This window comes from Cyprinodon variegatus, unplaced genomic scaffold (assembly GCF_000732505.1).
Source record: "Cyprinodon variegatus isolate N-32 unplaced genomic scaffold, C_variegatus-1.0 Scaffold181, whole genome shotgun sequence".
Taxonomy (NCBI): Eukaryota; Metazoa; Chordata; class Actinopteri; order Cyprinodontiformes; family Cyprinodontidae; genus Cyprinodon; species Cyprinodon variegatus.
This window is the reverse complement of record NW_015150634.1, coordinates 57,242-67,164: the sequence shown is the minus strand read 5'-3', so window position 1 is coordinate 67,164 and position 9,923 is coordinate 57,242. Positions and strand designations below refer to the sequence as shown.

Genomic DNA, 9,923 nt, shown 5'->3' with positions numbered 1-9,923 from the left:
TTTTGTGGTGGTCTAATACATAAAAGTATAGAGAACAATCTTTTATTTTTGGGTGGATTATCTAAATAAGTGGTCCTCCTAACTGTCAATCATTCTGGTGATATGTTTACGTAAGGCCCTCCTTCGCGTTCGTCCTGTATCTTTTTCTGCACATATGCACTTTCAGGTATATATGTGTGGTGAGCTACGGTTTAAGACTGTCATTGAAGCTCACCTTTCTCACTGCCGTTCTTTGAAAATGGCTGAGGGTCTAAAGAGAAAAAGTGTCTAGGGAGTGTATGCTGCTGTTGCCATAGGCTGCCGCTATCTGACAGCGGTGACTAATATCAAAGATGGCGCAGGCACCACGCAATGGAGGAGGAGTAATGTGACCAACGGGGACCAGAAAGCAGTGACCACTGCCGCAGTGAAATCAAATGGTCAGTTAACTGGTTCTCCTGGAGGTTTCTTCCTGTTTCCTGAGAGGAAAAAGGGAGTTTTTCCTCTCTAATGTCGCTACAAGCATGCTTAGTGTGAGGGATTGCCTTTGAGTCAATGAGTGCAATCAACTGGTTTTCCTTAGATAGAAAACTTTGAATCAATCTCACTGTATAATCTGAGATAAGAAACTTGAGATGAAATGTGTTGTGAATTGGTGCTATATAAATAAACTGAATTGAATTATCTGAGTTCGCTATAAAGTCCACTGTATAGTCCCTGCTCTATATAGTAATTGAGGCATTTACTGTAGGGCTTAGGGCGGATGATCGGACACAATATGCTTGTAGGAGCTATGAGAACAGCAACTTTTAAACAGAGCATGCACAAGGAGAAATGGGCTTAGGCATGCTCTCGAACAAGTTTAATAGGATGTGCATGTGCATATTTATTAATTTTTTTAATTGGAGAAGGCGGGATTTGCGAAAATCTTCCACAATACCTTTAAATTATGATATTTAAGGTACCACTTTAAAATAAGGCTTCTCTTATAGCTAAGGAAATAAACAGTTTCTAGATATGTTAATTGATCCATAAATACTTATAACATACGTTTTACAATGCATTAATAAGGGCAAGAAAAAAACAAAAATAATAATTATTTTCCCAATGGTGTACCTAAGCTGTTCAGCCATGTATTCAATCTAGCACTGATTATATTAGACATTACAAACAACATTACAACCTCATAAGCAAAATAAGAATTTGCAAACATAATTTTAGCATGCATACACAAAATGCATAATAAACAACTATGAAGGAGTTATGAAGTTTTTTTTAAATCAATTAATGATATCTCTATGAACTATCTATAAGCCAACTAAGGGGCGAGTTTTACATAAATAACCTTACATGTTGTATAAATAAAACTTCCCAAATTAGCATTATCTGTTGAAGTTTGAAATTAACTAAATGGGCCTTGCACAACTAGGATGTTATTTTTTCCCACTTATACATGTCCTATACACTACTTTCATATCGTCTCAAATGTGTTTCTTTTTTATTGTTGTGAGATGTCCACAGTTGAAAACAGTTTTTACAGTTAAGGAGAGGTCTTTACACAGGAACTGGTTATGTAGCGGCTGTGACGTCTGGCTGAAAGCAGCTGTGTTCTTTTTTTAGGGATTACGGCTTGTAAATTCATGAGATGCAAAAAAAAAAAAAAGAAAAAATCCAGTGCCATGCTATTAATCCAGTGTACCCACCATTCAGTTCTCAGCATGCTTATCTGTCCCTGCTTCCTCTTCAACCCTGGCATGCCGCCCCTCCCTTTGCAGTGGCAGTTCTGGTCCAATCCCGAGTAGAGGATCACATTTCTTGGCAGGGTGGAAGGGGTCAGCATTGGGTTTGGGTTGCAGGACAGCTGTGAGGCAGCAGATCAGTAGTAAAAGAAAACCAAAATATGCACATGGCATTAGAAATCATTCCTCTCAATGTGAATGATAATAATGTTATTGCCTTCCAACTCTTAGTTAGTGTGGATTTATATATTTGAAGATTACATTTTTTTGGGGGGGAAATTTTCTACTTTTTTCTCCTCAAAAGCACTGCAGCAGCTGGCTGCTAATACCATATCAGCTGTTCATTCTGAGAACCCCCCAGAATATGCAGGAATACAAAACCAGTGGTATGTGCACAAAGTTAAAGGGGAACGCCGTTTTTTTTTTACATTGAGCCCTTGATTTGACGTTATTACATCATGTTCTACTCACCCATATGAGTTTTGTGTCATTTGGAGCCGTTCTGGAGATATTCCGTTCGGTTATACCCAAGTAATGTCTTCCTATGGGCAACAACTTAAAGGCACAAACTGAACTGTTCATAATTTATTCTTTATGGTACGCCAGCATTAAAAACATGTAGGTGAATCACTGTCCCCCTGACATCCGCGGTTATATTTTTTATATTTATATGTTTTAAAAACAAAGCGGAGTGTGTATGATGTCATCCGTGCATGCGGACTGGAGTTGTAACAGGAAGCCCGGGCCACAGGCGGCGACGCTCTACCCCTTCTATTCATTTGGCTAGCTAATTTGAATCGTTCAATTCCATTTCGAGAGCGAGATCATCTGTGGTAGTAGCACTAGACATCTTCCAGGCATGTGAGTAAAACTAGCCGCAGTTCAGCGGACAGGAAGAATGAATGGTAGCCGGCACGCGCAGATGATGTCATACACACTCCGCTTTGTTTTTAAAACATATAAATATAAAAAATATAACCGCGGATGTCTGGGGGACAGTAATTCGCCTACATGTTATGAATGCTGGCGTACCATAAAGAATAAATTATGAACAATTAAGTTTGTGCCTTCAAGTCGTTGTCCATAGAAGACGTTACTTGGTTATAACGTAACGGAATATCTTCAGAACGGCTCCAAATGACAGAAAACTCATATGGGTGAGTAGAACATGATTTAATAACATAAAATCAAGGACCCAATGTAAAAAAAAAAAAAAAAAATGTGTTCCCCTTTAAAGTCCCTTGCAAAAGTTCTCATACCCCTTTAAACTTTTCTTAGTTTTCTAAAATTGCAAACACAGATAATATTGCTTTTTATGTGATAAACCAACACAGGGTAAATCATAAAATAGAAATTAGACATATCCAGAAGTTCAGATAATACTCTGCCTCTAAAAAGACATTTTCAATTGGATTTTAATATCAAGTCATTGAAACTCCTATAATATTGATTTGGTCATTTCAGGACTAGAAGAGGTTTTTAGTTTGAGCTCTTTTGGTGGAAATAAGACCAACATCAGATACACTAAAAACAGAAACAATTCTGCAGCTACAGACCCCCACCCCCATTACTTTACAGTAGCTTTTACCAGGATGATTGCCACTGATTGAATGATCACCTTCACTAAAGAGCAACTCATACACGCCAGACAAGAGACAGACTGATACATCAGCAAGCCGATAATTTTGGCCGATGTTAGTGTTTTTTTTCTTCTATCGGCCAACATGAGCATACTTTGGTAGATCCATCAGTCCATCCACAGCTCTCCTTAAGATCGTGGCAGGCACATGCACTGTTGCTCAGTCCATTTGCTTTCCATTGTTTATAGGTTTTCCTCAAATTGTTCATGTTTCTTTCTCTTTTAAATTGAGAATTTTGTAATCATGGTGTTATTTTTATCATATAAAGAGAAAGCAATCATCCTTAAAAAAATTATATATGAATCTGTGATGGGTTAGAATGATACAAAAATAATCGATATTAACATATTCTTGAGACATTTTTTCTCTATTTATTACTGCTCCCAACTTCACCTACTGTTGCTCTTGGTGGTGGGGATTCTACCTTTACATAAACAAAGGCTGCTGAGGTGATGTCACAGTGTTACATAAGACATGTAGATCTCACCTGATGTCCTTTTCCTTAAAACTGTAGAAGCTAAAAGATACATGTCATGCAGTTCTCCAGGCAGGTCACTGTCTGCTTCATCTCAACCTAACTCACAGGCAAAAAAAAAAACTTTAGAAGGAAGTGGAAGGATGAGCCAAACCAGGCCTGGTTTTACAGCACAGATTTGAGGGTGTTTATAAGTCCGTCAACTGAACCAGATGAGCAGGCCAAGATATTAAGCAGATACAACAAAAAACCATAGGTCGCTTCACTTACAACAGTGAGTTCTGGGAACTGTAGCAGACCAATAACAAACTACAAAAAGAAACTTGAAAAACAGCTAAAAATGGATGGATGGACAGCCTCTACAGTAAGGTTTAAAAAGCAACTATTCACATCAGCAAGGCTGCATCGCACTGGAACACAAAAGCTCCCTATGCACTAAAATCCTGCACTTGTTAGTTAGCGTCCCGGTTTACAGGTTACAGCAGGTCAGAGTGGGAGGATCGGGAATCTTCACAGTTATGTCAGATTGGGAAGCATCTTTCATTTCTCAAATTCCACATTAATTAGCATCGGCTCCACCCAGTGGATTGTTTTCTTCCATCTCCTTTTTGCACAAATAACCCAACCTCAGCTGACCTGTCAATGAACTGTCTCTGCTCTGATACAGTACAATGACAAATCCTGATCCAAACAGGTAGTAGAATGGGAGGTAATCTGGTTTGGTAAGAACTGTCCAAATATAAAAATAGCAAAAACTTTATTCTTATTTTTTTCATGGAAAGTTAAAATGTCTCCAACGTTCACCTAAAGTCGTCTAAACATTCGCTTGGTAGCTGTGATTGAAGTCTCTCCAGACTGTGAAGATGACAGTGGAGCTCAGGAGAACACCCACCACCCTGCCTCGCCTCACCATCCTTAACAACCCTGTGGATCACAATAAAATCGTTTTGCCAAATGTTATAAATGATTGAATTGTTGGTGGGTCAGTCTTGGTGTCTACACCAAGACTGACCCACCAAGTCTACACCAAGACTGGTCTGCAGAGGAATGTCCATGGAGGGACACACAGACCGCTTGAGGATAAACAGTGGCAGCCTGATTCTCATTAGGTGTGGAGATGAAATCCTAAGGACCTTTGTTGCATCCTTCAATGTTGCAGTTGGTGCTGCGTTACACCTGGTGTGGGATAATGTCTGGCTTCGTTTTGCAAGTGTACAGAGGAAGTACCTGGAGAATGAAGTGCTTACCTCATTGGTTCCCTGACTTAAAGTAAGTCCGGTCAGCAAGGGATAATCAGTTGATCATTTTCTATACCTAAAACTAATATGTTCGCGGTGATTTAATGAATTTAAGATTAATCAGTAAAAAAACTAGAAAAATAATTTTTGTTGCAATCACCTTCCGCTTTACAAGCTACAAGCACATCTGCTATCAAAAACAATTGTTTAAGATTTCCAGAGGACTTCACCACTGAAATACGCGAGAGCTATAGTTAAAGCAACAATGCCCACATGCATGGCAGTTGGATTTTGTAATACATTGGGTAAAAGTGAAAAAAAAAGAGTTATTTCACCTTTCAGATTCATGATCCTCCACGGACGGGTTTATTGTTGTGTTGCCAACTTGAAGAGGGAGGATTAACCATCGAACTTCCGGCCAGAGAAAATACACGTAATATGTAGCCAACATTTAGAAGAAGAATGTTTTCAAGATGACTTTGTGACAAACACCAGATACAGCACTGGGACTTGATCAACAGCCGATACCGCACCGTGACGTCACAAACCAGTAGGTGGCGATAGTGTTCTTTGACAAACATGGATGCCTACAGTAAAGCACATTCAAATGAAAATTACTCTTCATTGAAAAATGTATCATTTATTGAACAGTATGTAATAGTTTCATATTTAAAATGCTTTCAGAGGTTTGAATTCTGAATATGATCTGACTTTTCCTTTAAGTCTAATAGAATATCTCCGTCTGTGACATGAAATTTAGGTCTATACAGTAACACAAGAATTCACCTCAGATAGCCAAGGAACTCAATTATGCCCTGATCAGGAACTTGAAAGACATAATTTAGGAATATCACTTTGATTTGCTTCAATACCATTTAGGCAAATTGGACTAACCTGCTGCATCAGTTTGTCTTTGTGACTCCAGATTAAGTCCTCTTTGGGTTGATGACTTTTCATTTTCATGCGATAGCAAAGATTTATTTTGTTTCCAATTGAGAACTGATGTGTTTTCAAGGTGGGATGGTGTTTTTAAACATCAACAACTGCAGTCTGCCACATATTCCTTAAAGAGCTCCCATACTTCTCATTGGAAAGCTGCTTTGTTCCCTTGTATTCCCCAGCGTGGGAATTTTTTTGCGACAGATAAATTATTGCTCTGTGTTAGAAAATGGTTTACGTTGCAGTTTTTTGTGAACAACTTTATAACCTAAACTCAATAGTTTCTATTTCTGGCGCTTATCAATTTCTAAATTCATTTAGTTCTGGCTGTCTGTTAAATATGCATAACCCAAACAATATTTGTGGTTTTAAAACTGCGGGGAATGTGATCTTCTCTCCCTTTCAATGTCTTTTGATAAATTGAGACTTTCACTGCAAAAAATTTAAATCTAAATAAGTATTTTTTTTCTTAAAGTATGATAATTTTTTCTTTAATTGAGGAGGTGAGACACTTTGCCAATGGAGCAAAGTGTGCTGGTGAGGATTCTCAGTCATCCAGGTCATAGTCATTCCAAAAAAGTTAAAAACAAACAAACAAATAGCAATTAGGGTCATGTTGGCCTGGCTGACCAGGCGAGATGCCCATGCAGGGGACCAAGACATCTGACCTGGTCAGCCAGAGCAAACAATGACCCTAATTACTCCCCTTTTCAGAGGCATAGGCCAGTATTGAGTATTGCAGGCTAACAAATACCTCAATGACTCTCCATTACTAAGGGATGGACATGTTCTTCCAGTTCAATCTGCATGTTTTCTAAGCCATAACAAGGCTTTGTTGGGCAACTTTAAAAAGCTTTTTACTCCACACTATTCCAGACCTTTTGAATTGAAAAAGTATCCTGGATCGGAAACAAAATGTCTTCAAACTTGGTAAACAATGTCTAGTGGTTTTTTTTTTCTTTTTAACCTTTTTGGAATTCTAAAGGAACAAGACAATTTACATTTGAAATAAGAAAAAACAATTGCATTGTCTAATTTCAAGTGCATTTTACCAAATTGAGTAAAAATACTTGCTCAATTACCAAAAATGTTATTTAAATACTCAAATTAAAGGAAAATGCATTTAATTTAAGATTTGTTTTTACTTATTTCGAAAAAGTTTTTGCAGATCACTGTTCCTCTGATCTCTGAACTCTGATCTTCACCACTACAGGAGACGACTGTGATCAGAATGTACCACCTCGATTCCAGAGACGCAGAGCTCCTCTGGCTCCCACCGACACTCCAAAGCTGTGAAGGCAGCTTCTTCTGGACACACCACGGTATCTTCAGTACAGCAGAGGGAACCAGACTGCTGCTCACACTGTCTCCTCTCTGCTCTTCGGCCCCAAACTTATGGAACATGTTGTCTGTGTTGTTAAACTTTGCTGAATGATACTGCAAGCACTGTTACCTAAATAGCAAATTCACCTTTTACCAAAATGTACACCTATTGATGCACTACCCCTTTTTTCCAAATATGATATGCCACTAAACTTTATTGGTACTGGATAATTAGTTTAAAGGTTTTTTGGGTGGCTTTAGATATAGTTAAAACCAGATATTTATACACATTTTATAGAAAGTTGTTCTTCCCTCACTGTTAATAAGTCAGACTGATCTTTGCTTTTTACATCAGTTACAATCATTAGATCATTTCAGTTTGGTTAGTCCAGAGACATTTCTGATTTCTTTCTTCAGTAAGAAGTTACATCTTAAAATCATTAGTTGTAACTTTAGATATTTCAGAAATATTTATTTTTTATGTAAATACAGTAAAAATGCTCTAAGTTATTTAGCTTAAATACATGTAAATATATTATTCTCACATGGATGTAACCATGTTTATGTCGCAATGCATTCTGGGTAAATGAAGTGTGCTGTAGGTGTCACTACTAGGTGTCTTTTGTTAAAAAGACCTAAATGACGTTTTCCCTTTCCCAAAATAATAAACGTACTAAAATATAATGTGTTAAAGGTTAATAATGTATTTCCTGAGAAAATAAATGCCTTAAAATCCTTTCTTTTATCAGTCGTCTGTGCCAGATCCTACGCTACTTCCAGTGGATAACTTTTTCGGCTTTGGATTTAAACATTTTTTTTTTTTTTTGAGTTTTATGTTTTCGTTTCGTTTTAACCTTATGCTATATAGTGCGTAATCTAAATAAATAAATAAATAAAATTCAGATAAACATGGTTTAATCAGATTTTGCTCTGACCATGCCTGATGACGTCAGAGAAGCAGTTTAACGAAGAAAATCTAAAAAGCATAAAATTTGTCTCACAAAAATCATAAAACATTTTTTTAAAGATGTGTATTAGCATTTTTTTGTGAGTTAAGGATAGAAATAAGTAGTAGTAGTAGTAGTTTTAGTACCATCATTACATTATGTATGGTCACCCGGATTTATATCTGTTCGTGTTAAAAGCTTTTTAGTTTGAACTGTTGAAATTGAATATTGTGTAGAAATCCTCTCACACCTTGACAATTTATCCAGTGTATGACTGAGGTATGAAAAATCTGGCAAAAAACGCTGGCATACGTTTGATAAGTTATGAGTACGTTTTGTATAAGTTATGAGCATGCTGAAACACTCTGGCACACGTCAACATACAGCAATTAAGTAGAGAAATTTTGAGCATGCTCAATGCTGAAGAGTAAGTGAAGGTGAGTGTGATGGATCCTCCCTCCAATCACGCCCACGACCAACAGACTTCCTAGCAGACATTATGCTGAATCTGCCACGACTGAAAACCTTCTTTCTTTCTTTGTCTCCCTCAGGAGGGCCTGAAGGGAGCAGCTTTAACTGATGCAGCGTAATGGGCATTACACTTGCGTGTGTTATGCATAAGTTAGGATGTCGTTGGAAATAAGTCTTGGACTCATTGTGAATACTCCATGTATACGCCCAAAATTGAACAAATGCCTGCGTTTTAGGAGATTCTGGGACGTCGGGCATAAGCTATCTAAATCAGCAAGGTGTGACAGGGCCCTTATATAATAAACAGTAGATCACAAGCAGATTACTTTGTTTTTTTTAAACAGATATTTCATGAAAGTTCATGAAAACTTTGAGGCAGAAACGCAGTTTGGCATTGTCAAAATTTACAACAGTCAAATACAGTCCGGAAAAACTAACCTTCCCATGTTTACTCTGTAGGGTCTAGTCTAGTAGGACCTATCTGCATCATCAACCCAGCATGCATTGCGCAGGTGAAAATGGCGACCTCAATGGGGAAAAAATATGAGAAAGAATATTAAATTTTTGAATCAATTATGAGTTTTTACACATCCCATACAGCAACTTTTAAATTAATAGGAAAATTACAATATATTAGAGCCAACATGTTAAACAAGCATTGGATCCTTTTAAACAATTTGATAAAGGCCAGAGGATGATGTCATGGCTTTTTAAGCTTGTGATAGGTGAAGTGGTTTCTGGATGAATTTAAGGCAATATCCTCAATGCTGTCACACTTGTGACTTCATGGAAACATTAGAAAAAAAAATCAGGAAGATATCTTCATGGAAGTTTATATCTGACCTTCATATGTCTAGCTCAAGCTTTGAAACAGTATATTAAAGTGGTAAGCTGCCATATTTGTCTGTGTAGAAAAGTTAGAATAAACACTTTTTCCAAGGGTTTGGTTGTTCCTGAGGGAGATGGATATTATCCACCAACGAGGAACAAGTTTTCATTAAAACTGTGGTAATCAACCCCAGAACCAAATAAAGTTCCTAATAGAGCTGAAAGACCTCAATAGGCTGTTAAAGCAACATAAAAGGCAATAATGTCGTTTTCCACAACACAGCCTTCATTTCTGTGGTTTGATGAAACTATGCAGTAAATTTTATTCATTATTGTTGCAAACA

General features: G+C 37.4%; 1 protein-coding gene across 3 annotated transcripts in view; it reads left to right on the top strand.

Annotated features, from left to right (window-relative positions):
• Positions 1-8,071, top strand: part of popdc2 (popeye domain containing 2) — a 17,691-nt gene extending 9,620 nt beyond the window's left edge. For all 3 annotated transcript variants that reach the window (XM_015378877.1, XM_015378876.1, XM_015378875.1), the window contains one exon: positions 7,224-8,071. The gene's annotated coding sequence lies outside the window, so the exon portion shown is untranslated. The remainder of the gene's footprint in view (positions 1-7,223) is intronic.
• Positions 8,072-9,923: the final 1,852 nt, after the last annotated feature.